At 45.6% G+C, this 23,811-nt stretch overlaps 1 protein-coding gene across 4 annotated transcripts in view; it reads left to right on the top strand.

Annotated features, from left to right (window-relative positions):
* The first annotated feature begins 484 nt into the window (after nt 1–484).
* Nucleotides 485–23,811, top strand: part of APG5 (autophagy protein Apg5 family) — a 70,191-nt gene continuing 46,864 nt past the window's right edge. For 2 of the 4 annotated variants that reach the window (XM_086486898.1, XM_086486894.1), the window contains exon 1: nt 485–639. The gene's annotated coding sequence lies outside the window, so the exon portion shown is untranslated. The remainder of the gene's footprint in view (nt 640–23,811) is intronic. The other 2 variants (XM_086486895.1, XM_086486896.1) reach the window with 2 other exon arrangements.

The following is a 23,811-nucleotide window of genomic DNA, read 5'->3' as shown; positions in this document are numbered from 1 at the left end:
TTGATATTGGGAACTTCTCAAAAAGAGGAAAGAGGTCAAGACCTTCCGTCGTCGAGAACAACCGAAATCTCAAAATGCAGTACTAGACCCATGATTGTGGACTAACCGAACTACAACACCCCGAGTGTGCTAGCTGGCTATAAAAAATGTAGGCATCAATCGAAGAATCCGAAGCCAAACCTGCTAGACCATGGGTTTTTATGCATAAAAACTTGGTTTATAAGGGCCATGTATATTGACTTGATTGACTACAACAAGTACAATCAAAATTCCAAGTATGGAAGTTGGTTTCATGATGAATATGGTTCATGATCAAGGGCTAAAGATCCTTATGATTATAGGTGTGATTACTTGGTGAGCCAAAGGCTCTTTTTCTAGTATCTGAACGCAGAAGCCACCGGGTGGCATTAGGTTTAATTTTTAAAAAAAAAACATTACTCGTGGTGGCATTAGGTTTAAATTAAAAAAAAAAACATTACTGCTTAACAAAGCTCTAAATAAAAATGAAAAGCTACCAAGTGAATAAAATAAAACAAGTAAAAAGCACGCTGCATTGCTCAATTGCGCTCAGAACCAGTTCGATCTTCTCCACAGGCAGTCCGCAGCTTCCCCAGAAGCAGCTCGGATCTTTTTCTGCAGGTTTGTCTCTATCTACTCTTTGAGAGAGAGAGAGAGAGAGAGAGAGAGAGAGAGAGAGAGAGAGCTAAAATGCGGACCCTACTGCCTTCACGTCATCTGATCTATACTGTGCATGATTTTTCACCTTGGCTGCTCTCGGCATAGCCTGAGATCAAGGCATTCCACATGACTATATTGCATGTAGTAAGCTTTTCATGCGAAGATAATGAAACAACATACCTTTGCTGACCTCAACTGACAATCTCCAAGTCACACCCACCGCTAGCCTTCCTCCCTATCCCTCTTCCCCCAACTATACTACCCTCTGGCCTTAGCTCCTTGACCTCTATCCTCACCTTCCAGGGCTCCACACTTGATGTACGTAGAGACATCAAAGAGAAAAGCATCATGTTGCAAATCCATCTGCTCTAATCTCGCACCCTGGAATCACTTGCAGAGTACACCATCGATAGCAACCATTATCCCTCTTTGCACCGCATCATCAGTTGAAAGTCAATTGACAACGTCAATTGCGAGTGGAGACGTATGACCTCGACAAACATAGGTGTAGACAACGGCGAGGCTATTTACTTGGTGAGCCAAAGGTCATTTTCTCGATCTTTGAGCCCATGATCCAAGCCATTGCCCACAACTCGAATCACATGGCCGGAAGCCTCGCAAGAAAAACGACGTTGCTTTTTACTTGTGCTTACGTGGATCCTTCTCCCTCATTCTGAAGGTCTGCACCACAGAGCTAGCCACCAAAGCACAAAAAGTGCTTGACGAGCTTCTTGCATGTGGTCTCTTGGAATGCCCTGCGTTGCACCATCTAAGATGTTCGGGTTGCCCACACTTTGTTGTGTCTAGATGCCACCTTAGGCCGCAGATGATTATTGTTTGTTTGAACCTGGGTGGTGGCATGATTGTAGTTATCACTCGTGCAAATTGCATGGTGGCAATGCTTTAGTCCAAGATGTTTTGTGTGAGGTGATAATCTGTAAAGATGTGCTCGTCTTGGCAAATTTACCTCTTGTTCTAAGTCTAATGTAGATTGAGAAGTTGAAGACAAAAATATTTGCTTAACAAAGGGCCCACCATTGGCAGGGCCAAGAAGCTCTGCATTGTTTTCACCAGATGCAAAGAGAGGACAATTGCAATCAGCAGTTCAATATACTTCATATAAGTCTCTGGCCATTCTTTGCGCGTGCGAGAGAGAGAGAGAGAAAGAGAGAGAGAGAGAGAGAGAGAGAGAGAGGTGGCCACTCTTTGCGAGAGAGAGAGAGAGAGAGAGAGAGAGAGAGAGAGAGAGAGAGGTGGCCACTCTTTGCGAGAGAGAGAGAGAGAGAGAGAGAGAGAGAGAGAGAGAGAGAGGATCGTTCTTGTTGATTAGCAGAGAGCGGGGACGCAGGTGATGAAAGGGCGCCATGCTAACGCACCTCTAATTATATAATTCAAAATTTGGCTATGGCGACTACATGTGGGAGGGAGAGCATATCGCGAGTCCTCGTTTACTGTCTTGCATCTCATGTGTGCCTTGCTCTCTCGACGTTTTTGGATGTATGTGTGTGCTCAAGGTTCCTTTTAGTTCTTATGGAAGGGAGAGCCTTCCGTTCTTAATGGAAAGTGCTATGATCACGAACAAAGTGAATGGACAATGTGCGTGCAAGTGTATGAGACTGAGAGATAGAGAGAGAAGAGAGATACGACACCAGAGACGTTGTAAAACCCTCCTCCGAAGGCCCCACTCTCGTCGGTGAGAGTGGTCTACTTATTGATTGCACAAAGTGGTACAATGGCGATGCAATGGACTAATGCATCCTGGGACTATGCCGATGATGACGATGGTGACGACGACGACGACTTGATGGCTGCAATCTGTGGTCTTCTATCTGCTGATTTTCGGGACTGTTTCGGTGGCTGAAAATGACTGTTTTGGCTGCGTTTTCATGGGTTGAGATTGGGGGTTCTTTTGTTACCAATTAGGGCTGATCTGCTGCTATTTCATCTGCTGAAAATCTGCGTTTTCGGCTGCTGCAAATCTGCGTTTTTAGGGCTGATGTCGCTGGCTGAAAATGTTGAGAGTTGCAGGTCATTGCTGGCGTTTTTGGGCTAAAAACGCTAAGAACTTGCAGAGGTTGCTAGTGTTAGTAAACTCTAGGGGAAGGGCTGCCTTTGGGTAGGGGAAAACGCCAAGCAGGGGAATTGATGGCGATGGTCTTGCTGGGGGAGGAAACGCCAAGGGATGGAGAGTATTTCACTAGGTCTTGAATGGTGTTGGCGGTGACGACAATGGAAAACGCCAAGGTTCTTGTTGGGTTTTGCTGAGAAGGTGCCTGTTGAGCATGTGCTCCTACTGCCTCTTCTTCCAGAAAGTGCTAACTTGGGTTTGTTTATATATTAACTTAACAAAATTGCCCTACCTACTTTTGTTGAAAAGTCACTTAAAAATAATAAGTGAAAATACCAAAAATAGGGAAAATAGGCTAAATGCACTGGAAAATTCCCCGAATTGATTCTAATGGATTCTGATGGGAATTCTGATGATCATGCTGTGTGCAACCAGAGGATATGCATCTATGCTAAGTGACTGGGCATGCACGGTCTACGAATAGACTCACAAAAGTGCAAGATCACTTCTAAATTTAGACTGACTGGACTGACTCAACCCTGCTCATGCTGTAGCTTGTCCACGGACACATAGGGTTGGATGTGTCACGTGACATCCCCTCCTTTTCAAAGTGAGGTACTGGTACCGAACTGTATGGCGTCGAGGGAGATCGCCAATAGCCTCCGGAATCCTGGAAGGGACTCTTCGCCGGCCCACTCTGATGTGTGGGTCGTGCGGTACTTGAACTTCATAAAGGTCTGCAATGCTTGCTTCTTTGGGCCGCGCCGAAAGCGACAGTTTTCTGTCGCTCCTTCCTTGCTTCAAGTTCGTCTATAGACCTGCTTCTTTCGTCTTCAAGAATCTCCATGGCTGAAAATTCCTGAAACCATTTCCAACACAAAACCATGAACATACCCATTCCATGTAAAGTGAAGGAAAAAAATCTTGTCTTCTCTAAAGACTGTGTATGTAATGTAGATGAACAAACAGATGGAGTGACAACCCGTTCATCAAACACATGCAAACAATGCGATCAAATCTTTCTCTTATGATCTAGAGCAATCAACTGTGGCAATTCACAACGGAAATGCGCATGCTTGGTGCTCATACTTTCATGTGGTCTTTCTGCAACTGTGTCATGCCAAGGAAGAGACATGGAATGTGACTTCCTTGAATGCATACTTTTCAGCTTTTCACGAAAAATCCGCATACATTCGTGCTCATCCATGAGAGAAACGTGCTCAACATACAATATGTCATGCCTAGTAAAAGGGATCACATAAAGATGTTGACTAAAATACAAGAAACGATCATGAATGAAACACTCGAACAATGCGTGCATATCAATCATGCGAACACATAATACTTCCTGTGAGGGTTCTTTGGACCTAGGCTCGAGAGCCAAGATCGATCCTTCGTTATTGATCGAACCTGCAACGAGGTTAGCTTCGCTAGAAAAAGCATCCACTAACACCTCATCCTGGTGAACAATCACATCTTCTTCATGCAACTCATCATGCTTGTGAGAAATCACATCTTGATCATGCAAATCATCATGCTTGTCATTGTCATCCAAATCATTATGCAAATCATTGGCATCCAAATCATCATGCTTATCATTGTCATTCAAGTCATCATCATGCTTCACACAATCATGCAAATCCTGTGTATCATGCTTTGGAGAAGAAGAGACTGAGAGAGTCTCCTTTCCCCAAATCTCTTGCATCTGTGCCTGAACTTGAGAATAGAGTCGCCAGAACTCTTTGTTTTGTCGGTCGCTTTGTTCTTGTGTTGCTTTCAAGTCGTACTGATGCTGTATGGCTGCCATTCCTTCTTTGTAGTCACGATCTATGGCTGTCCTTTGTTCTTCGTAGGCCTTTCTTTCTGCTTCTCTTTCTGCATGTCTGCGTTCCATTTCTGCTTTTCTTTCTGCGTTTCGTACTTCGCGTTCTAAATTCTGTTTCAGAAACAATTGCTCCAAAGCCTCCATAGGAGTTAGTGCAATCCTTGACGTAGACGTGGAAAGGGGAGGATCGGAAAAACCTCCTGGTGGGGAAAATTCTTCTTCGCCTCTCTCATGCTCATAACCTCCAAGCGAAGTATCCATTCCGCTTCGAGTGATGACCATTCTGTAATCGTGGGTTCGTGTGGGTTCTTGGGGTCTTGGGTTCTTAAGTTTACGAGGAACTTGGGTTCATGGGGGTCTTGGGTTCTTAAGTTCACGAGGAACTTGGGTTCTTGAGGTTCTTGAGGTTTTCTTTCGCTTGCAAACCGTGTTTGAGAAGGATCTTCTCTTCACCCGAGTTCTACTCCTTTCCGCAGGCGCATCCCTTGGCGGCCTTGCGCTCACACCAAGGTTGCTTTTTCCCACCTTACGTCGATTGGCCGGCCGCTAAGTGCACGGTCCGCTCTCAATGAGTGAAAAGAGACACAAGGGGAGGCTGGAGAAGCCCTTCTTTCTTGGGATTCCTGTCACTCTTCAACAAAACACAATTAGGAATCGACACGCCCAAGCGAACTTGGGTTCGTGCGACCTCAACAAGCAAAAAAATTTATTGTGGTTCTTGTGGTTCTTTCCTTGAGTGATACAGAACACTGCCAAAGCTCTGATACCAATGTTAGGTGCAGCGGAATGATTGTTTGCTCTTTGCTCAAGATGAGTGCTCCGAACTGTGCTCAAGGTTCCTTTTAGTTCTTATGGAAGGGAAAGCCTTCCGTTCTTAATGGAAAGTGCTATGATCATGATCAAAGTGAATGGACAATGTGTGTGCAAGTGTATGAGACTGAGAGATAGAGAGAGAAAAGAGATACGACACCAGAGACGTTAAACCCTCCTCCGAAGGCCCCACTCTTGTCGGCGAGAGTAGTCTACTTATTGATTGCACAAAGTGGTACAATGGCGATGCAATGGACTGATGCAACCTGGGACTATGCCGATGACGACGACGGTGACGACGACGACGACTTGATGGCTGAAATCTGTGGTCTTCTATCTGCTGATTTTCGGGACTGTTTGGGTGGCTGAAAATGACTGTTTTGGTTGTGTCTTCATGGGCTGAGATTGGGGGTTCTCCTGCTACCAATTAGGGATGATCTGCTGCTATTTCATCTGTTGAAAATTGTTTTCGACTGTTGCAGATCTGCGTTTTTAGGGCTGATGTCGTTGGCTGAAAACGCTGAGAGTTGCAGGTCATTGCTAGCGTTTTTGGGCTAAAAACGTTGAGAACTTGCAGAGGTTGCTAGCGTTAGTAAACGCTAGGGGAAGGGTTGCCTTTGGGTAGGGGAAAACGCCAAGCAGGGGAATTGATGGCGATGGTCTTGCTGGGGGAGGAAACACCAAGGGATGGAGAGTATGGCGCTAGGTCTTGAATGGTGTTGGCGGTGACGGCAATGGAAAACGCTAAGGTTCTTGCTGGGTTCTGCTGAGAAGGTGCCTATTGAGCATGTGGTCCTGCTGCCTCTTGTGCCAAAAAGTGCTAACCTGGGTTTGCTTATATATTAACTTAGCAAAATTGCCCTACCTACTTTTGTTGGAAAGTCACTTAAAAATAATAAGTGAAAATACCAAAAATAGGGAAAATAGGCTAAATGCACTGGAAAATTCCCCTAACTGATTCTGATGGGAATTCTGATGATCATGCTTTGTGCAACCAGAGGATATGCATCTATGCTAAGTGACTGGGCATGCACGGTCTACGAATAGACTCACAAAAGTGCAAGATCACTTCTAAATCTAGACTGACTGGATTGACTGAACCTTGCTCATGCTGTAGCTTGTCCACGGACACATAGGGTTGGATGTGTCACGTGACAAGAAGACCGCGAAGTAGGGGGTACGTGACAGGAGAGGCAAGGGAAACCCGAAGGGATGCCGATGAAGCAAAGTCGAGGTGGTGTCCAAACCTGAAATCGCAGAATAAGGGAGCTCGAAACACTGCAAGAACGCAGGAGTTTGAGCAAAAACACCAGGTGATGAACACCGGATGGCGATGTTGGTAGGTGAGGACTGTAAATGCACCAAAACAAGCTGAAAATCTGTAGGTAAGTGATCAGGAAATCGCCGGCAATAGTCACAAATGTTCAGCTTCCAACCGGGAAGACAAGGGGTAAGGAGCGGGGCTCCGACAGTCCAAGATCTGCAAGAAGAAAATGCTGAAGTGAAGGTTAAAAAACGCTGGTCCAATGGTGTCACGTGACACATCCAACCCTATGTGTTCGTGGACAAGCTACAACACGACAAGGGTTCAGTCAGTCCAGTCAGTCTAGATTTAGAAGTGATTTGGCACTTTTGTGAGTGTATTCGTAGACCGTGCATGCCCAGTCTCTTATTGTAGATGCATATCCTCTGGTTGCACACATCATGATCATCAGTATTCTCATCAGAATCCATTAGAATCAATTAGGGGAATTTTCCAGTGCATTTAGCCTATTTTTCCTATTTTTGGTATTTTTCACTTATTATTTTTAAGTGACTTCCCAACAAAAGTAGGTAGGGTAATTTTGCTAAGTTAATATACAAGCAAACCCAAGTTAGCACTAAATGGTAGAAGAGGCAGCAGGAGCACCACTCAACAGGCACCTTCTCAGCAGGACCCCAAAGGCTTCTAGCGTTTTTGCTCCACAGTATCTTGGCTAGCGTTTTTGGATAAGACACCGTAGATCAGCCAGCGTTTTGCATTTGCAGAGCCACGGCGACAAGACCACAGCAGATCAGCCTAACGTTTTTGCATCTGCAGAATCCCGGCGACAGAAACTCCATTTTCAGCCCTAGCATTTTTGCATCTGCCAGCAACCTCAGCGTTTTGCAGATCTATCGCGACAGAATCAGCCCTAGGATCAGCGTTTTCAGTTTTCAGCAGTCAGACATCACAGATCAAGTCCCGAACCTTGCAGACCTCACCTTCCCGCAACAGTTCCTCGCCGCATAGTCAGTTTCCGCAAGGTTTACAATTTCAGCCCGGAAAACACAGATTTCAGCATCTGCGTTTTCAGCGCGTCGTCGTCGCATCGTCGTCATCGACATAGAGTCAGAATTCAACAGGTAAAAGATTGCAGATTTCAGCCCTTAGGTCGACTTCGTCATCCCCGTCGTCATTGTCGACATAGCCTAGACTTGCATCAGTCTCATGCATACCATTTGTACCAGATTGTGCAATCATAAGTAGACCACTCTCGCCGACGAGAGTGGGGCCTTCGGAGGAGGGTTTTACGTCGTCTCTGGTGTCGTATCTCTCTTCTCTCTCTATTTCTCAGTCTCATTCACTTGCACGCGCAGTGTCCATTCACTTTGTTTGTGATCATAGCACTTTCCAATAAGAACGGAAGGCTCTCCCTTCCATAAGAACTAAAAGGAACCTTGAGCACAGTTCGGAGTACTCATCTTGAGCAAAGCGCAAACAATCATTCCGTTGCACCTAACAAATGGTGTCCTGACTGCCAAAAAAATCGCTAGGAATGGTGGCTGTTGTCTTGCCCAAAAACGCTAGGGATTAGGGCTGAAAAACGCTAGATTCACACGCTGGCTGAAAAACGCAGATGCAAGGGAGTCCCTCCTGCAAAAAACACTAGGCCAAGGATGGGGAAAAACGTTGGAGCAAGGAGAGGGCAGGTTGTGGCGATGAGGCAGAGGGAGGGAGGGCGAGAGCAGAGGGATGCAAAAGAGGGTACCGTCCACCAAAAACGCAAGGTTTGAGAGCAAAAACGATGGATCCAAAGAAAACGCTGATGGGAAAGAGGTGATTCTTCGCGATAAAATCCTCCGCAGAGTCCTCCTAGGGGATGGCGATGGCTGATCCAAGCCTAGAGCTCTGATACCATGTCAGAGTGAGCAGCGGAAGGTGGAGAGAGACAATGGCGATGGACACACAAGAGATGGATGGAAAAGGTTGGCAAGCCCCAATAATTCCAGATGGCAAAAAACTGCAGTGTACAAGATGAATGGGAGAGTGCATGTCCCCCCTCCTATCTATAGGAGAATAGGGAGTAGGTAGGGCAGACCAGAAGCCCCAACGACCATGCACAAAAAACCCATAAATGAGGAAAAAATGGAAAAGGACCAACATAGGTCCGCCGGCCGGGCAAAGTGCTGAGCAAAACCCTAAATGTGCCTGAAGATCCCTGTCTAGTAGGTGTACAGGTGGCCAACCCACAACCAAGGGCTAGTCACGTGATGTGTGTGAAGCCTGTAGGCAGGGTGCGAAGCATCTGGAGATGAAGAATCTAACACGGTTCACTTTATCCTCTTTATGTATCTGATAAAAACAGTGTTCTTTCTGTAACCGAGCTGCCAACCGTTGCTTTGTGGCATAGCAGTTTAGGACATATGTCAAAGAAGGAACGGAGACACTCTCGTTTGGGCTACTTACCGTCTTTGTCATTTTCTGATTTTCCCTTTTGTGAGCACTGTCAATATGGAAAGCAAACACGGACATATCGTACACATTCTTTTAACAAAGAAACAAAACCCTTAGAGCTTGTGCACATTGATTTATGTGGGCCTATGCCTTGTAAATCCCATGGTGGTGCGTCCTATTATGTTACATTCATTGACGATGCAACACGGCATGTTTGGGTCTACGCCATGAAGTCTAAAGATGAGACCTTTTCTTACTTCAAGAAGTTCTTATTTAGTGTTGAAACTCAGTCTGAACATAAGTTGAAAGCTTTGCGCTTAGACAATGGTGGAGAATATGTCTCCAAAGAGTTTACAGACTTTTGTTCATGTAGAGGAATTAAGCGTGAGTTTACAGCTCCTTATACCCCTGCACAAAATGGTGTTGCAGAACGAATGAATAGGACCATCCAAGAGCGGATTATGTCTATGCTATCATAGGCTAATTTACCGAAAGCGTTCTAGGTTGACGCATTATACACAGCTGTGTACTTGATCAATAGATCACCACATGCTTCATCACAATTTTGTGTACCTTTGGAGTTATTGTCATGACATAGATTGTCTTATGAAAAACTTTGCACATTTGGCTGTGAAGCTTATGCACATGTACCCAAGTAGTTGCGTGCTAAGCTAAATCCTAAGTCCAGGAAATGCATCTTCATTGGCTATCGTGTAGATGGTCAATTTGGCTATCGTTTATGGGATCCGGATTGTCGATCAGTGATCCGTAGCAGTGATGTTTGTCGATCAGTGATCCGTAGCAGTGATGTTGTCTTTAATGAGACTTAGATGCATAGACAGCCAGTGAAAAAGGGAAATTGACGTTTTCTGATGTATCACCTCCTGTCCAGACAGCTCCCGAGCCATTACTACACAGGCTAGTACGAGTTCTGATTAGCCGCGGAGACCTCAAAGAGTCTCACATCCGCCAGAACGTTTTGTTCCAGGCGTGGATTTTGTTTTGCTGACAGATAGTGGTGAGCCTTCTTGTTACAAAGAGGCTATGCTAGCCAATGATAAGGTTCTATGGGAACATGCTATGAAGAGGGTGCTATCCAGTATTGCAAAGAACAAAACATGGAAACTTGTTCCATTGCCAAAAGGTAGGAAAGCATTGCCTTGTAAATGGGTTTACAAGAAGAAGATTGACAATTACAAAGCTCGTTTAGTGGCCAAAGGTTTCAAGCAAGAACTGGTGTCGATTTTCAGGAAATCTTTTCTCCAGTGGTCAAGGTGACCACACTGAGAATGTTGCTTACTTTGGTTGCCATTGAAGATATGGAGCTTGATAAATGGATGTCAGTACAGCTTTCTTACCTGGTGATCTCGAGGAAGAGATTTATATTCAGCAACTTGAAGGGTTTGTGCTAAAGGGCAAGGAACATTTGGTCTGTAAGCTTCTGAAAAGTCTCTATGGCTTGAAGAAATCATTTAGACAATGGTATCAAAAGTTTGATGCATTTATGCGTTCCCTATGCTATAAGCGCAGTAATGAGGATCCATGTCTTTACGTGAAAAGACAACCCAATGGAGAGCTTATTATGCTTATCCTTTATGTAGATGACATGCTTATTGCTGGTCATTCCAAGAAGGACATTGCTGACTTGAAAACCAAGCTGAAAAGTCAATTTGACATGAAAGATTTGGGTGAAGCCAATCACATTTTGGGTATGCGCATTACTCGTGACCGTAAGAAGAGATTGTTGTACCTTTCTCAAAAAGAGTATGTGCACAAGGTTCTTGATGTTTCAACATGCAGAAGGGGAAGGCTTTGAGTACTCCATTGCCTGCGTATTTGAAACTTAGCAAGAACGATTGTCCCGAATCTGCTGAGGAAAAAGCTACGATGGCTAAGGTTCCTTATGCTTCAGCTTGTGGTAGTCTCATGTATGCCATGGTGGTTACATAAGACCTGACATTGCACATGCAGTGGGAGTTGTCAGCAGATTTATGTCTAACCCTGGTAAAAAGCATTGGGATGTTGTCAAGTCGATTCTCAGATACTTGAGTGGCACTGCAGATAGATAGTTATGCTATGGTCGTGGAGAGTCATCCATTCAGGGATTTGTAGACATTGATTATGCAGGCTGTGTTGACAGTCGTAAATCAACAACAGGTTGGATTTACACATTTGCTGGTTCTGCTATTTCTTGGAGATCCGTTCTTCAAGACTGTATATCCATTTCTACCACCGAGGCAGAGTATGTTGCATTGAGTGAGGCATGCAAAGAAGTTATTTGGCTTGCTCGCTTAGTGAGAGATCTTGGATTGGAGTAGTGTACACCTGTTCTTCATTGTGACAGTCATAGTGCTATTGCCTTGGCCAGTGTTTCATTCTAGAACGAAACACATTGATGTGCGTTTTCACTTCAGTTCTGAATTCTTGGCAAACAAGAGCCTTGATTTAGTGAAGATTTCTACGTAAGAGAACACAGCGGATGCACTCACTAAAAGTCTCTTTAGCCATCAGTTTCAGCACCGTCGTGAGTTGATGGGCATTGGGTGAAGCGCGGTTCTCTTCCATTCTTATGGTCTCCCACATTGTCCATCAAGTGGGAGAATGTTAGGTTTAATGGCCATGTGGCCAACCGCCCATCACTAACTGCTACTAACCCTAAGTGTACAACTATATACTTGTCTGAGCCACTAACACAAAGTAGAGTGTGTATTGTGTTTAAGTGCATAAGATACAGAAGAAACAAAGGGGGCGCACAGTGTGTGTCGGCTCTCCCCCTCCAACCTGTGTGTGTGGCTATGGTGGTGTGTGTGTGCGCGCGCGTATTCATCTTCCTCTTCCACTGTGCTCCCGGCTCCTCTCCTTTGAGGGAAGTTATGCGTGATCTCATCACAACTTTGGCGATTCAATATGATACCTCTTCTAAGCATCCCAAGGCCTTCCCGAGGTTGCCCTGGCGTTCTCTTGCAGTTTAGGTGCGATACCCTAAACGTGCAAAAACGCAATGGGACAGTCCCCCTGTGATTTGGACGAATTTTCACACGAGAAAACTCTCCAAATTGGCAATCTTTTGCGATGGAATTGTCGTACTCGTGGGGCATTAACAATTAGCTAATCCGGTTCCTGTTCGGAAGGCTCTTGCCTTTACAAACGGGCATAAGTCCCCAGAATTGTACAGTCAACTGAGAAGCCCAACTAGTGGGGCATTACCATATGTGCAAAGAGAGGAGAGAGATGCATGAGAGTAAATCATCACGCTACATGAGACAAAGGAGAAGGCAAGCTTTCCATTAAAGCTGTGAACCTGTACCCACTACTCACACACTCTGTAAATGCACTTCTGTTGAAAATCAACCCCTCTCAAAAATGGGCGCCCCCTCTTGGGATGGATCTGGCAAAATACTGTGGAGCCGCCAAGTGTCCACTTTGCCCTTTTGGTTTAATTTCCCTAGTTTCCACCAACTTATAAAGTTGTAAGTGACTTGCTGAGTGGCCTGAATACCATTTAGCGCACACAAGCTTCCATATTCATCATAATTTAGTCCTAGCTTGCACCTTTTCAAGGGTTCCGGGGAAAACAAGTAAAAATTAAATAAATAAAAATATGTGGTATATATTTAAAGAAGGCAATAGGAAAAGTACACCTCCTGGTGACATATCCCATCCTTGAAATACTGCAAGCGACCTCGCTTACACGCAAATAATACATGTTGATATCTCCTGATATCACATATATTCTAAGAGTTGGAGTCGAAGATTATGCATGAGGAAGATGATTTGAATTTTGCCAGTTTGCTGCGTTTGCAGAAATCTGATATGGTTGCTTCTTTGCCGCCTCTTGAAGCACCTGTCAAACATGTTTATGAAGGCTGTATTTTGGGTAAGATGTAGCGTTCTAAGTTTCCAAAGATGGTTCAGTTAGGGTCACATGCAGGTTGCAGCTTGTGCATAGTGATGTTTGTGGGTCCATGCAAACTCTAGCAAATATCTTTACTTCGTGACTTTCATTGATGATTACTCCAGGCATGCATGGGTATTTCCGCTTAAAGCAAAGTCCGAAGTATTTATGTGCTTCAAACAATTTTTGGCTATGGTTGAAAATGTCTCGAAATGTACTATGGGCACCCTCCGTTCCGATCAAGGGGGGGGATATATGTCTCATGAATTTAATGCATTTTTGGCTAGTCATGGGATAAAGCACCAACGTACAGTGCCTTATACGCCTCAACAAAATGGTGTTGCTAAGAGGAAAAACAGGTCACTCACGGAAATGGCACGATGTATGGTCAAAAGTCAAGCTTTGCCGCATTCTTTTTGGCTTGAGGCCATCATGTGTGCCACTTATGTACTAAACAGGTGTCCTACGAAAGCTTTGTAGTCTATTATTCATATGAAGCATGGCATGATAGAAGGCCTTCTCTTGAGCACATGCGTGTTTTTGGCTGTTTGACATATGCTTTGGTGCCACAAACACAATGCAGAAAATTGGATGATAAGGCTATCAAATGTATTTTTGTTGGTTATAGTGCTGAAAGCAAAGGTTACAGGTTGTATCATCCACAAACAAAGCGTATTTTGGTTTCATGGGATGTTGTGTTTGTAGAAGATTCTGTTTAGCCCTTGCTGTCATGTACTAGAGACAATAATGTAAGCTCACAGGACATTTATGACACTTTGTTGCCTCTTTTCAGTGGTGGAAGTACAAATGTAAATTCCAATGAGACAAATGTACAGCCTATGGAAGTTTCTGAAAATGTTATTAAATCAACCTATCACTGATGCAGATGTACATGATGTACTTGATTAGGTAAGGGCTGAGAATGAGCAAGGTAGAGGTATGCCTAAATGGCTGGTGCATACTTTGCGTGACAGTAAATTGGATGCACCTTTGTCTAGTCGTACTTGTTCAAGTTCTTGCCATGCATCTTATGCATCAGATTGTTATGCTTTGGCTGTGTCTAGCTTACATGATGTTGAGGAACCTCTGTCTTTTGATGAAGCACAAAATTCAGAAAATTGGATGGCTGCCATGCAATCAAAATATGATGCACTTATAGAAAATGACACATGGACTTTATGTGATTTGCCTCCTGGCAAAAAGGCCATTTAAAACCGGCCCGTGGTGCGGCGGTAGGCGTTGGCTTTCACCCGAAATTCTTTACTTTAGACACACACACAGAGCACTTTGCAAAGGTAACCTGTAACGGGAATTAACACTTGAATACACACACGGCTCGGAAGCTAGAATGCCCCGAGCAGACGCCGACAACCTGTAGGCCCCAAAATTGGCGCCCCTTTCGGTATTTCTTTATTCTTTAATAGAGGGAATAAAACCTGTGATCTCCTACAAGCTGCCCCGCACAATCTAGGCTAAGAAACACCTGTTCTGGCCCGATTTCGGCAGCATAATTGTACTAGGACGCTTCACAGTCAGTATCCCCACGCAATAGGTGACTTTCCCGACGCATACGGACACTTTGCAAAACCTGGCGAGAATCTGCAGCACGCTGAATTCTCTGTTTTCTGCCCCGAAAATGCGCCAGTTCACCTGTACAACGGTCCCCTCGCGTCTCCGAACCTCCTGGGGGTATTAGGGTCCATTTAGGGCCGAAACCCTAAACCTGCAAAAATACACAGCAGGCTGTAATTCCCTGTTTTGGGCTCCGTTTCGCGTGCCGGTCGCATCTGTAGCAAGACCTCGAGCTCCCGCACCTGTAGAGCTACTTGCCCTTTGAATTGGATGAGATTTCTGGCGTGAAACCTCTCCGCATTCACCTGTACGTGCGAGGGGATTAGCCGCTAGCTAATCCAGTACGTGTGCAAGAGGCTCTTGCCTCGGATCGCACATGAATCCACATAACTGTACATTGGTCAAATGAAAAGCCCACTAGTGGGGCATAACATACTGCTCGTAGGGGAGAGAGAGCAGTGCGTAGCGTGCAGGGCATCACTCCTGGCACCGCACTATACATAAGAGGGAAAGGAAGCACTCCATAGCTCTTAACATGTGTGACAGGTTCTCAATGAAGCATCCCCCCAACATAAATCGAGCGCCCCCTCTTCTGTCCTTGACCTGTAATGCATCTGTGAACAAATAGATGCAAAAAGGGGAAGATTTCCACGACTGCCAAAACCTGCGTATCGCTGAAAACGCAGCAAAACAGCCCTGCAAACACGCATTTGATGCCTTCCAATGCTGAAAATGAGCTCCTTAGTCTTATGTAAAGTCATGGGAAGCTCAAAAATGGAGAGAAATGGCTGAAAATCACAGTTATCAGCCTCCAAAACTGCTCCGAAAAGTCAGTTATGGATTCTCTTCTCCCAAACTTGGTAAATTGACCAAAAAGTGCCACTTGGCACTCATACATGCAATTTCCCCGCATTGGGCTTCCTGCTTAAAAATCTCTCAACTGGTGCATCAGTTGACTTTGCAGCAGCGTAATAAATGTTACTCTTGTCATTCCGAAGGTAATGACGCGAACACATTTCATGGCCCAAAATAGCAGCTCCCTAAATTTTAGGAGATGCTTACGTTGGGCTCCCACTGGTCATCTGACCATCTATCCTCATTGGGACCGCATCCAAAAGTGCAATGTGGCCCAACTGTCGGATACTTTTTGTTGGTGATCCCACCTTGACTTTATGCCTTTATTGAGTTCACTTCCTAGTATCGACCAACTTGCTAAGTGCGACGGAGGGACCTACATGATCTTGAACTGAGCCTAGAAATCCTTTTACTTTACGAGTTCCAGTGCCGACCAACTTCCCGTCTCTGCGTGTGAAACTACCGTTCACATTGGCAATACAATGTCCGTGCATTTGTAACTTCAAAAGAAGAGTCTCAAAAATTAATCAAAAATCATTGGAAAGAAACCAACAACTAAGGTTAGCAGTTGTTGCCACGTCCTCGTGACATACCCCCCTCTTGAAATCGCAAAGGTCCTCGATTGCATACCATTAATACATGCCATAGATGATCTTGTGTTGTTAGCACTCTTTTATCATCGCATGTATCCGCAAGAAAGACTATCAAAACATGTGTACAAATGACTTAATGAGACCTTCATACTTTTGTCAAACTGTACACTGCTGTTGCACTGAATCCATGAGTACATTTGATGTGCTAGCTTTATCATTACCCCTCCTTTGCAGACATTGGATTGGGGCATACGTAGGCTATAACCCAAAGGCCTCAAGGTAAAGCTGCAATACATTTGGTGACTCTGACAGTTCATGCTCTTCCATCCACTTTGCATCCATAGGTGGATAGTTCTTGAACTTCACCACATAGCATCTTGCAACCTGTCCCTTAACTTTTTACCTGTGCAAGAGGCTCTTGCCTCTGCAAACGAGCATAATTCCACAACACTGTAGCGTACTACCCATGACCAAGTAAGCTCAAATTTCAAGATGATTTACCAATGCGTCAAAGAATCCAAGCAATCGTCTCAAAGAATCGGCGAGCAGCGTGCCACCTGGCAGACCCACATCACTCCTGCAGGAGATCTAGTGGCCAATCTACCACCGTGAGACCTCTCCCTATCTCATCTTGGTTCATACTTGTAAACCCTAAAAACGCAGCAGAAAATCAGCCCTAATTTGACCACTTTTTGGCAGGCCGAACATGTGGAATTTCCTGTCTGTCCTGTGAAGAGGAACCCTCTTCCATAATACCCTTCACTTTGTCGGCCATAATGTAATCCCGCGTTCCTGTACTCTGTGTCTTTACCCAAAACAATCAAGGCTCACTCTTTGAGGAAAAAGTGATTGATATCCCGGCAATGGAACCTTTAAACCGGCCCGTGGTGGGGCGGTAGGCGTTGGCTTTCACCCGAAATTCTTTACTTTAGACACACACACAGAGCACTTTGCAAAGGTAACCTGTAACGGGAATTAACCCTTGAATACACACACGGCTCGGAAGCTAGAATGCCCCGAGCAGACGCCAACAACCTGTAGGCCCCAAAATTGGCGCCCCTTTCGGTATTTCTTTATTCTTTAACAAAGGGAATAAAACCTGTGATCTCCTACAAGCTGCCCCGCACAATCTAGGCTAAGAAACACCTGTTCTGGCCCGATTTCGGTAGTATAACTGTACTAGGACGCTTCACAGTCAGTATCCCCACGCAATAGGTGACTTTCCCGACGCAGACGGACACTTTGCAAAACCTGGCGAGAATCTGTAGCACGCTGAATTCTCTGTTTTCTGCCCCGAAAATGCGCAAGTTCACCTATACAGCGGTCCCCTCGCGTCCCCGAACCTCTGGGGGTATTAGGGTCCGTTTAGGGCCGAAACCCTAAACCTGCAAAAATACACAGTAGGCTGTAATTCCCTGTTTTGGGCTCCGTTTCGCGGACCTCGAGCTCTAGCACCTGTAGGGCTACTTGCCCTTTGAACCGAATGAGATTTTTGGCATGAAACCTCTCCGCATTCACCTGTACTTGCGAGGGGATTAGCCGCTAGCTAATCCAGTACCTGTGCAAGAGGCTCTTGCCTTGGCAATCGCGCATGAACCCACATAATTGTACATTGGTCAAATGAAAAGCCCACTAGTGGGGCATAACATACTGCTCGTAGGGGAGAGAGAGAGCAGTGCGTAACGTGCATGGCATCACTCCTGGCACCGTATTGTACATAAGAGTGAAAGGAAATTACAAAGTAGAGTCCTGGGAATCCTTTACCTGTATCCAGCTAGATACCACATGTTTGGTCAAATTTCCGCAGCATAACAGTCCCAAAACTTGCGCGAAACCAATTCCCCTGCTTGAACTCTCTTCCATTGGCATAAACCCTCTGATTCCTGCCCAAAAACAGTAAATTCAGCATGCTGTATTTACTGGTTTTTGCCTTCTTTTCAGCCCCAAACAGTCCCCTAACTGTCCTCTGCCAGTGGGGCACTATTCCCAATGGTTCTGGCGTCCGTATGGTTGAAAAACAGTCAATTTACAGCGCATACACAGCGCTGAATTGCACCTGTACGGTGAAGTTATGACCCTCACCGGTGCCTGCTTTGGAGTAGCAGTTAGCTACCCCTGTTCCTGCTCAAGGAGGCTCTTGCCTCAGCACAAAAGCATGAAACCACATAGCTGTACATCAGCCAAATGAAGAGCCCTCTTGTGGGGCATCACATAACTGTACGTAGGGGAGAGAGAGAGCAGTGCATAGCGTGCAGGGCATCACTCCTGGCACCGCACTGTACATAAGAGGGAAAGGAAGCACTCCATAGCTCTTAACCTGTGTGACGGGTTCTCAATGAAGCATCCCCCCAACATAAATCGAGCGCCCCCTCTTCTGCCCTTGACCTGTAATGCATCTGTGAACAAATAGATGCAAAAAGGGGAAGATTTCCACGACTGCCAAAACCTGCGTATCGCTGAAAACGCAGCAAAACAGCCCTGCAAACACGCATTTGATGCCTTCCAATGCTGAAAATGAGCTCCTTAGTCTTAGGTAAAGTCATGGGAAGCTCAAAAATGGAGAGAAATGGCTGAAAATCACAGTTATCAGCCTCCAAAACTGCTCCAGAAAGTCAGTTACGGATTCTCTTCTCCCAAACTTGGTAAATTGACCAAAAAGTGCCACTTGGCACTCATACATGCAATTTTCCCGCATTGGGCTTCCTGCTTAAAAATCTCTCACCTGGTGCATCAGTTGACTTTGCAACAGCGTAATAAAATGTTCCTCTTGTCATTCCGAAGGTAATGACGCGAACATATTTCATGGCCCAAAATAGCAGTTCCTTAAATTTTAGGAGATGCTTCCGTTGGGCTCCCACTGGTCATCTGACCATCTATCCTCATTGGGACCGCATCCAAAAGTGCAATGTGACCCAACTGTCGGATACTCTCTATTGGTGATCCCACCTTGACTTCATGCCTTTATTGAGTTCACTTCCTAGTATCCACCAACTTGCTAAGTGCGACGGAGGGACCTACATGATCTTGAACTGAGCCTAGACATCCTTTTACTTTACGAGTTCCAGTGCCGACCAACTTCCCGTCTCTGCGTGTGAAACTACCGTTCACATTGGCAATACAATGTCCGAGCATTTGCAACTTCAAAAAGAGGGTTTCAAAAATTAATTAAAAATCATTGAAAAGAAACCAACAACTAAGGTTAGCAGTTGCCACGTCCTCGTGACACCATTGGTACGAAGTGGGTTTACAAGTTGAAACTCAAGCCGGATGGAGAGATTGATCGCTATAAGGCTCGACTTGTTGCAAAGGGTTATGCAAGGCATAGATTATTAAGAGACTTTTGCTCTGACTTGTCGTATGACTACTGTGCGTTTTCTATATGCATTGGCAACTCATTTTGGTTGGGATGTACATCAATCAGACATTGTTCCTGCTTTCTTGAATGGTGACATATTTGAGGAAGTTTATGTAACGCAGCCTTGCGGTTTTGTCAAGAAAGGACAAGAGGATAAGGTGTGCAAATGTAACAAAGCTTTGTATGGGTTGAAGCAATCTCCTCGTGCTTGGTATGAGAAGGTTGACACTGATTTGGTCAAACGAGGCTTTCGTAACAGTCCAACAGAAAGCACATTGTTTGTAAAGCGTGAGGGTGATGTACTTCTCATTGTGGTTCTTATGTAGATGATTTGCTGATCACTGGACCAAATGAGAGACATATTGTTGAATTTAAGGCTGATTTGAATGCTACTTTCAAGATGAAAGATTTGGGGCTGTTGCATCATTACTTGGGCATAAAGTTTAAGCACAGTGATGGTGGTATTGTCTTGTGTCAGAAAAGCTACATAGAGACATTGCTATGTAATTTTGGACTTGAAGATTGCAAACCTATTGCCACTCCCATGGAAACAGGTTTGAAATTGAGTTTTCATGATGCTGGTGATCTTGTAGATGTCACTTGTTATCAAACTGCTGTTGGATGCCTCATTTATTATGCAACACGAGACCGGATATTCAGTTTGCAGTCTCATAGGCCAACAGATTTATGCATAGCCCAGGATCTAAGCATTGGTAGGTTGTGAAGAAGAATTTTCCGCTACTTGAGTGACACTTTACATCTTGCTTTGTTTTCTCCCAAAGGGGGATCATTGCCGCCAGACTTACATGCTTTTTCGGACTCAGATTCGGCTGGTTGTTTTGACACGCGAGTATCCACAAGTGGTTTTTGTTTCATGATTGGCAGTTCATGTATATCATGGTTGAGCAAGAAGCAACCTATCGTGGCCACTTCCAGTTGTGAGGCTGAGTACAGCGCAGTCTTCAGAGCTACGGTTGAGTGTGTATGGCTCAGATGCCTTATGGGAAGGCTATTTTGGAGAACATTGGCACACGGTTGCAATTCTTGTCATCTTTCCATGCGTAGACAGACGGGCAATATGGATTGCAAATTTAGTCGTACTGGATTTATTGAAGTCTTACATTTCAGATCAGAAGACTCAATGGGAAAAGTATTTGCCCTTGGTGGAATTTGCCTACAGTAACACGATACACTCTTCGACGGGGAAGGCGCCATTTGAGATTATTGAAGGTGCTCCGAAGGTTCCACCCTTCTTAAGCACGAAAGATAAGATTTTTGAAGCCGACCAGTTCACGAGGGACTTGGACACAACTTTTGCCAAGGTCCGGGAGGCTTTAGAGAAATCTTAGAAAAGACACAAAAAGACAGCGGATCGACATCGTCGCGATTTGAAAGTAAAGGAGAACGACTGGGTGCTCTTACGTTTTGAGAAGGCACGCCTGAGAAAGAAAAAGAAAAAGGAGCGGCTTTTTCCAAAGCTTAGCATGAGATACTATGGACCTTTCTAGATAAAAGAAAAGATAAATGATATCTCCTTTAGACTAAAGCTGCCCGATACTTGGAGGATTCACATGTGAGCCACCTGAAGCCTTTTAAAGGCGATGTACCCGAGGATGGGGAGCCAGATGAGCAACCCGAAGTGGAGGAGAGAGAGGAGATACTCGTTCCAGAACAGATACTCGCACATAAAGATAGAAAGATAAAAGGTAAAGTGATAAGGCGGTTCTTGGTTAAATTCAAGAACTATCCCGCATTGGATGCGAAATGGATGGAGGAGGAGGACCTGGCAGATACTCCTCAAATTTGTGAACCTTTACCTTTAAGCATTCGGTTTAGCATAGTCTACTCCGATAGAACCCCGATTTCAGCATGGGCGAATCTAGTGCAGTGGGTATGCATAAGAGGGGAGTCACTCCACTCCTTTGTTGATAGATTGCCTCGATACCTTGATTTGATATAGAGTCAAAGATGCCCCTTTGGGTTTCAGGGATGTTGTTGAGCTGATAGTATTCTGTTGTATGACTTAATGAACTGGAATTCACGATAATGAAAATGATATTGATTGATTTGTACTTGACTTGTTTGAGTGCTTGAACTAATAGACGAAATGACTACAGCATTTCGGTTCGATAAATCTCTATAGACATGATTACAATAAGGATTAGTCAATCGGGCATCTGAGAGGTCCCGATTGGATCTAGATGCGATTGCTAAATACGTTGCCGATTAATCATGGTCTTAGATTCGAATGAATTTTTGAATGTGATTTGTCCTGATGTCAAGAGATGTCCTATGATGTGACTGTCGATTGGTATATGTGCTAGATGTGTGTTCCTAGTGCATCGGTACTAACAGTTAGTGTCTGCTAAGACAGTTTATGGCTTCTGTCTGTTTTGCAGCGTAATCGAGGGCGATTACAATGCTTTCAAGAGGGGGGTATGTCACAATCGAGTGACGTGGCATGCCCAGATACACCCACAGTGGCTGGTCCCCAGACAGTGACACGTGGCATGCAATATGGAATTCCAGCCAAATGCGCCGATAGGCTCGTATGGATTTTCGAAAATTGCGTTGGCACAAGGCAAGGCATCTGTGCCCGCACCTGCTCCCTGCATGCATCCTGACACTCTGATTGAGGCCGTGCTGACAGTAACTCACGGTAAAAGTCTGTAGCAACTGCACGCATGTCCTCTGGCTCAGAAGCAACTGACCCATCGGGCCTCCTCAATTGACTGACCTTGGCATGCGCGTGCCGAGGTCCCACTGCCTCGAAGAAAGCACCAGTCACTCTGTCACCCACCTGAGTCCACTGAGATGCCTGTCGATGGAAGGCAAACTCATGTCACCGCTCCTCTGTGCTAACAAGCTCCTGGCGAGCCTGCTGTAGCTCCTCCTCCAACCAAGGACTGTCTGGATGCTGCAACGAAGCAATGCCTCGTTTGAGACGCTGCTCTTGGGGAAAGAACCGACTAATCTGAGCTAGTCCTGAGGCCACTATGTCAGCAGGAGAATCCTGCATGTCCAAGCTCTCTGTCTAGAGAGCCTCAACTCTCTCTCTGAGTGCAGAGTCCAGCAAGACCCTCTCTGGGATGCGAAGCATCGTGCTCCCCCTCCTCTGCCTGTCTGCCACTGTGAGGATCACTGGTGCATGGTCCGAGAAGGAAGTCCCTGCCAAAATGCCAACTGTCCCACCCAAGTCACTGAAATGGTCACTAGTGTAGAAGCGATCTATTTGCGATAGATTCACTTCTCCCACTCTGCGGTCCGAACGAGAGAAGGCTAGGCTGTCTGGGGGCCTCACAAAACTAGAGTGCTGCCACGCATCCGAGACCCTCAGGGTCATGCAAACCTCTCCCAAGCTGCCAGCTCAACTCCATGCACAGTAGCATGGCTACCACCAATCCTGTCAGAAGGGTCCTCCAACATGTTGAAGCCCCCCCTATGCACCAATGTTTTGCCTGTGGCAGAGACTCAACTATCTGTGACCAAAACTCTGCTCGTGCACTCGCCACATTGGGCGCATAGATGTTCAAGAAGCCCACAAGGCAACCCTGAACTTGCATAGTGATCCACTGAGCCCTGACTGGCACAATAACCCCTCTGCCCACAATGGCCTGCTGTAAAGAATCCGTAATAGTCATACATACCCCACCCTGGATGCCTATAGGTCCAAAAGCAGATGACCAAAAGGTATCATAACGTCCACGCAAGAGCTGACCACAACGTCTAATGCGGCTCTCACACAAATGGTGCTTCTGTAGCATAAGAAGATCAATCTCTCCTCCCACAAGGCAGCGTTGAAGCTCCTGACGCAGTCGGCCCCGTTGACGCTGAAACTGGGGCCCACCAAGTCCTTGCACGTTCCACGAGACGATCCTCATGGGAAGCGAGAGAGAACAAATGTTGCCGCAACAGCTAAACGGGCTATCTTTGAGGCTGGCTTGGATGAGGAGCAATCCGCATGCGAGCGTCCTCTAGATAGGCGTGACTGCAACGAGTGCCTGGCCCAAGCCCAAGCAGAGCGAGCCGTACGTGGTGCAACCTCCTCTGTCCAGGAGTCCTCATGAACGTGTACATAGCATGGCAAACACTGTGTATCGGCAAAGAAGTAAACCACAATGTGTCTACATCCTGCTGTATCTGGAGGTGTCACTGCAAACTTGGCCAATGTCCACAAAGTCTGAAGCATGTCTGTAACTCCTAGTTCTTCTATGTGATGAGAGAACTCTAGGACCTGTGTTTGCAACCACCCCAACACTGAGTCGAGAGTCCACTCAGACTGGTCCCTGCCGCAAAGGGGGAAAGAGAAGCCAACCGCCGAGTCCAAGGCCGCTGTCCCCCTAGTTGCAAGGAACAGAACATGGACCCTGAAGCAAGCCGCCTCGTGGTCTGCTGAGGGGTCACCGAGAAAACGAGTAAAGTCGTAGTCGAAGAAGTCCCATCGGCGCCGGATGTCGATGCTC

The sequence above is a fragment of the Adiantum capillus-veneris genome, chromosome 17 (assembly GCF_014529385.1).
Source record: "Adiantum capillus-veneris isolate H3 chromosome 17, ASM1452938v2, whole genome shotgun sequence".
Classification (NCBI taxonomy): domain Eukaryota; kingdom Viridiplantae; phylum Streptophyta; class Polypodiopsida; order Polypodiales; family Pteridaceae; genus Adiantum; species Adiantum capillus-veneris.
The sequence above is the reverse complement of the archived record's forward strand: the minus strand, read 5'-3'. Positions and strand labels throughout refer to the sequence as shown.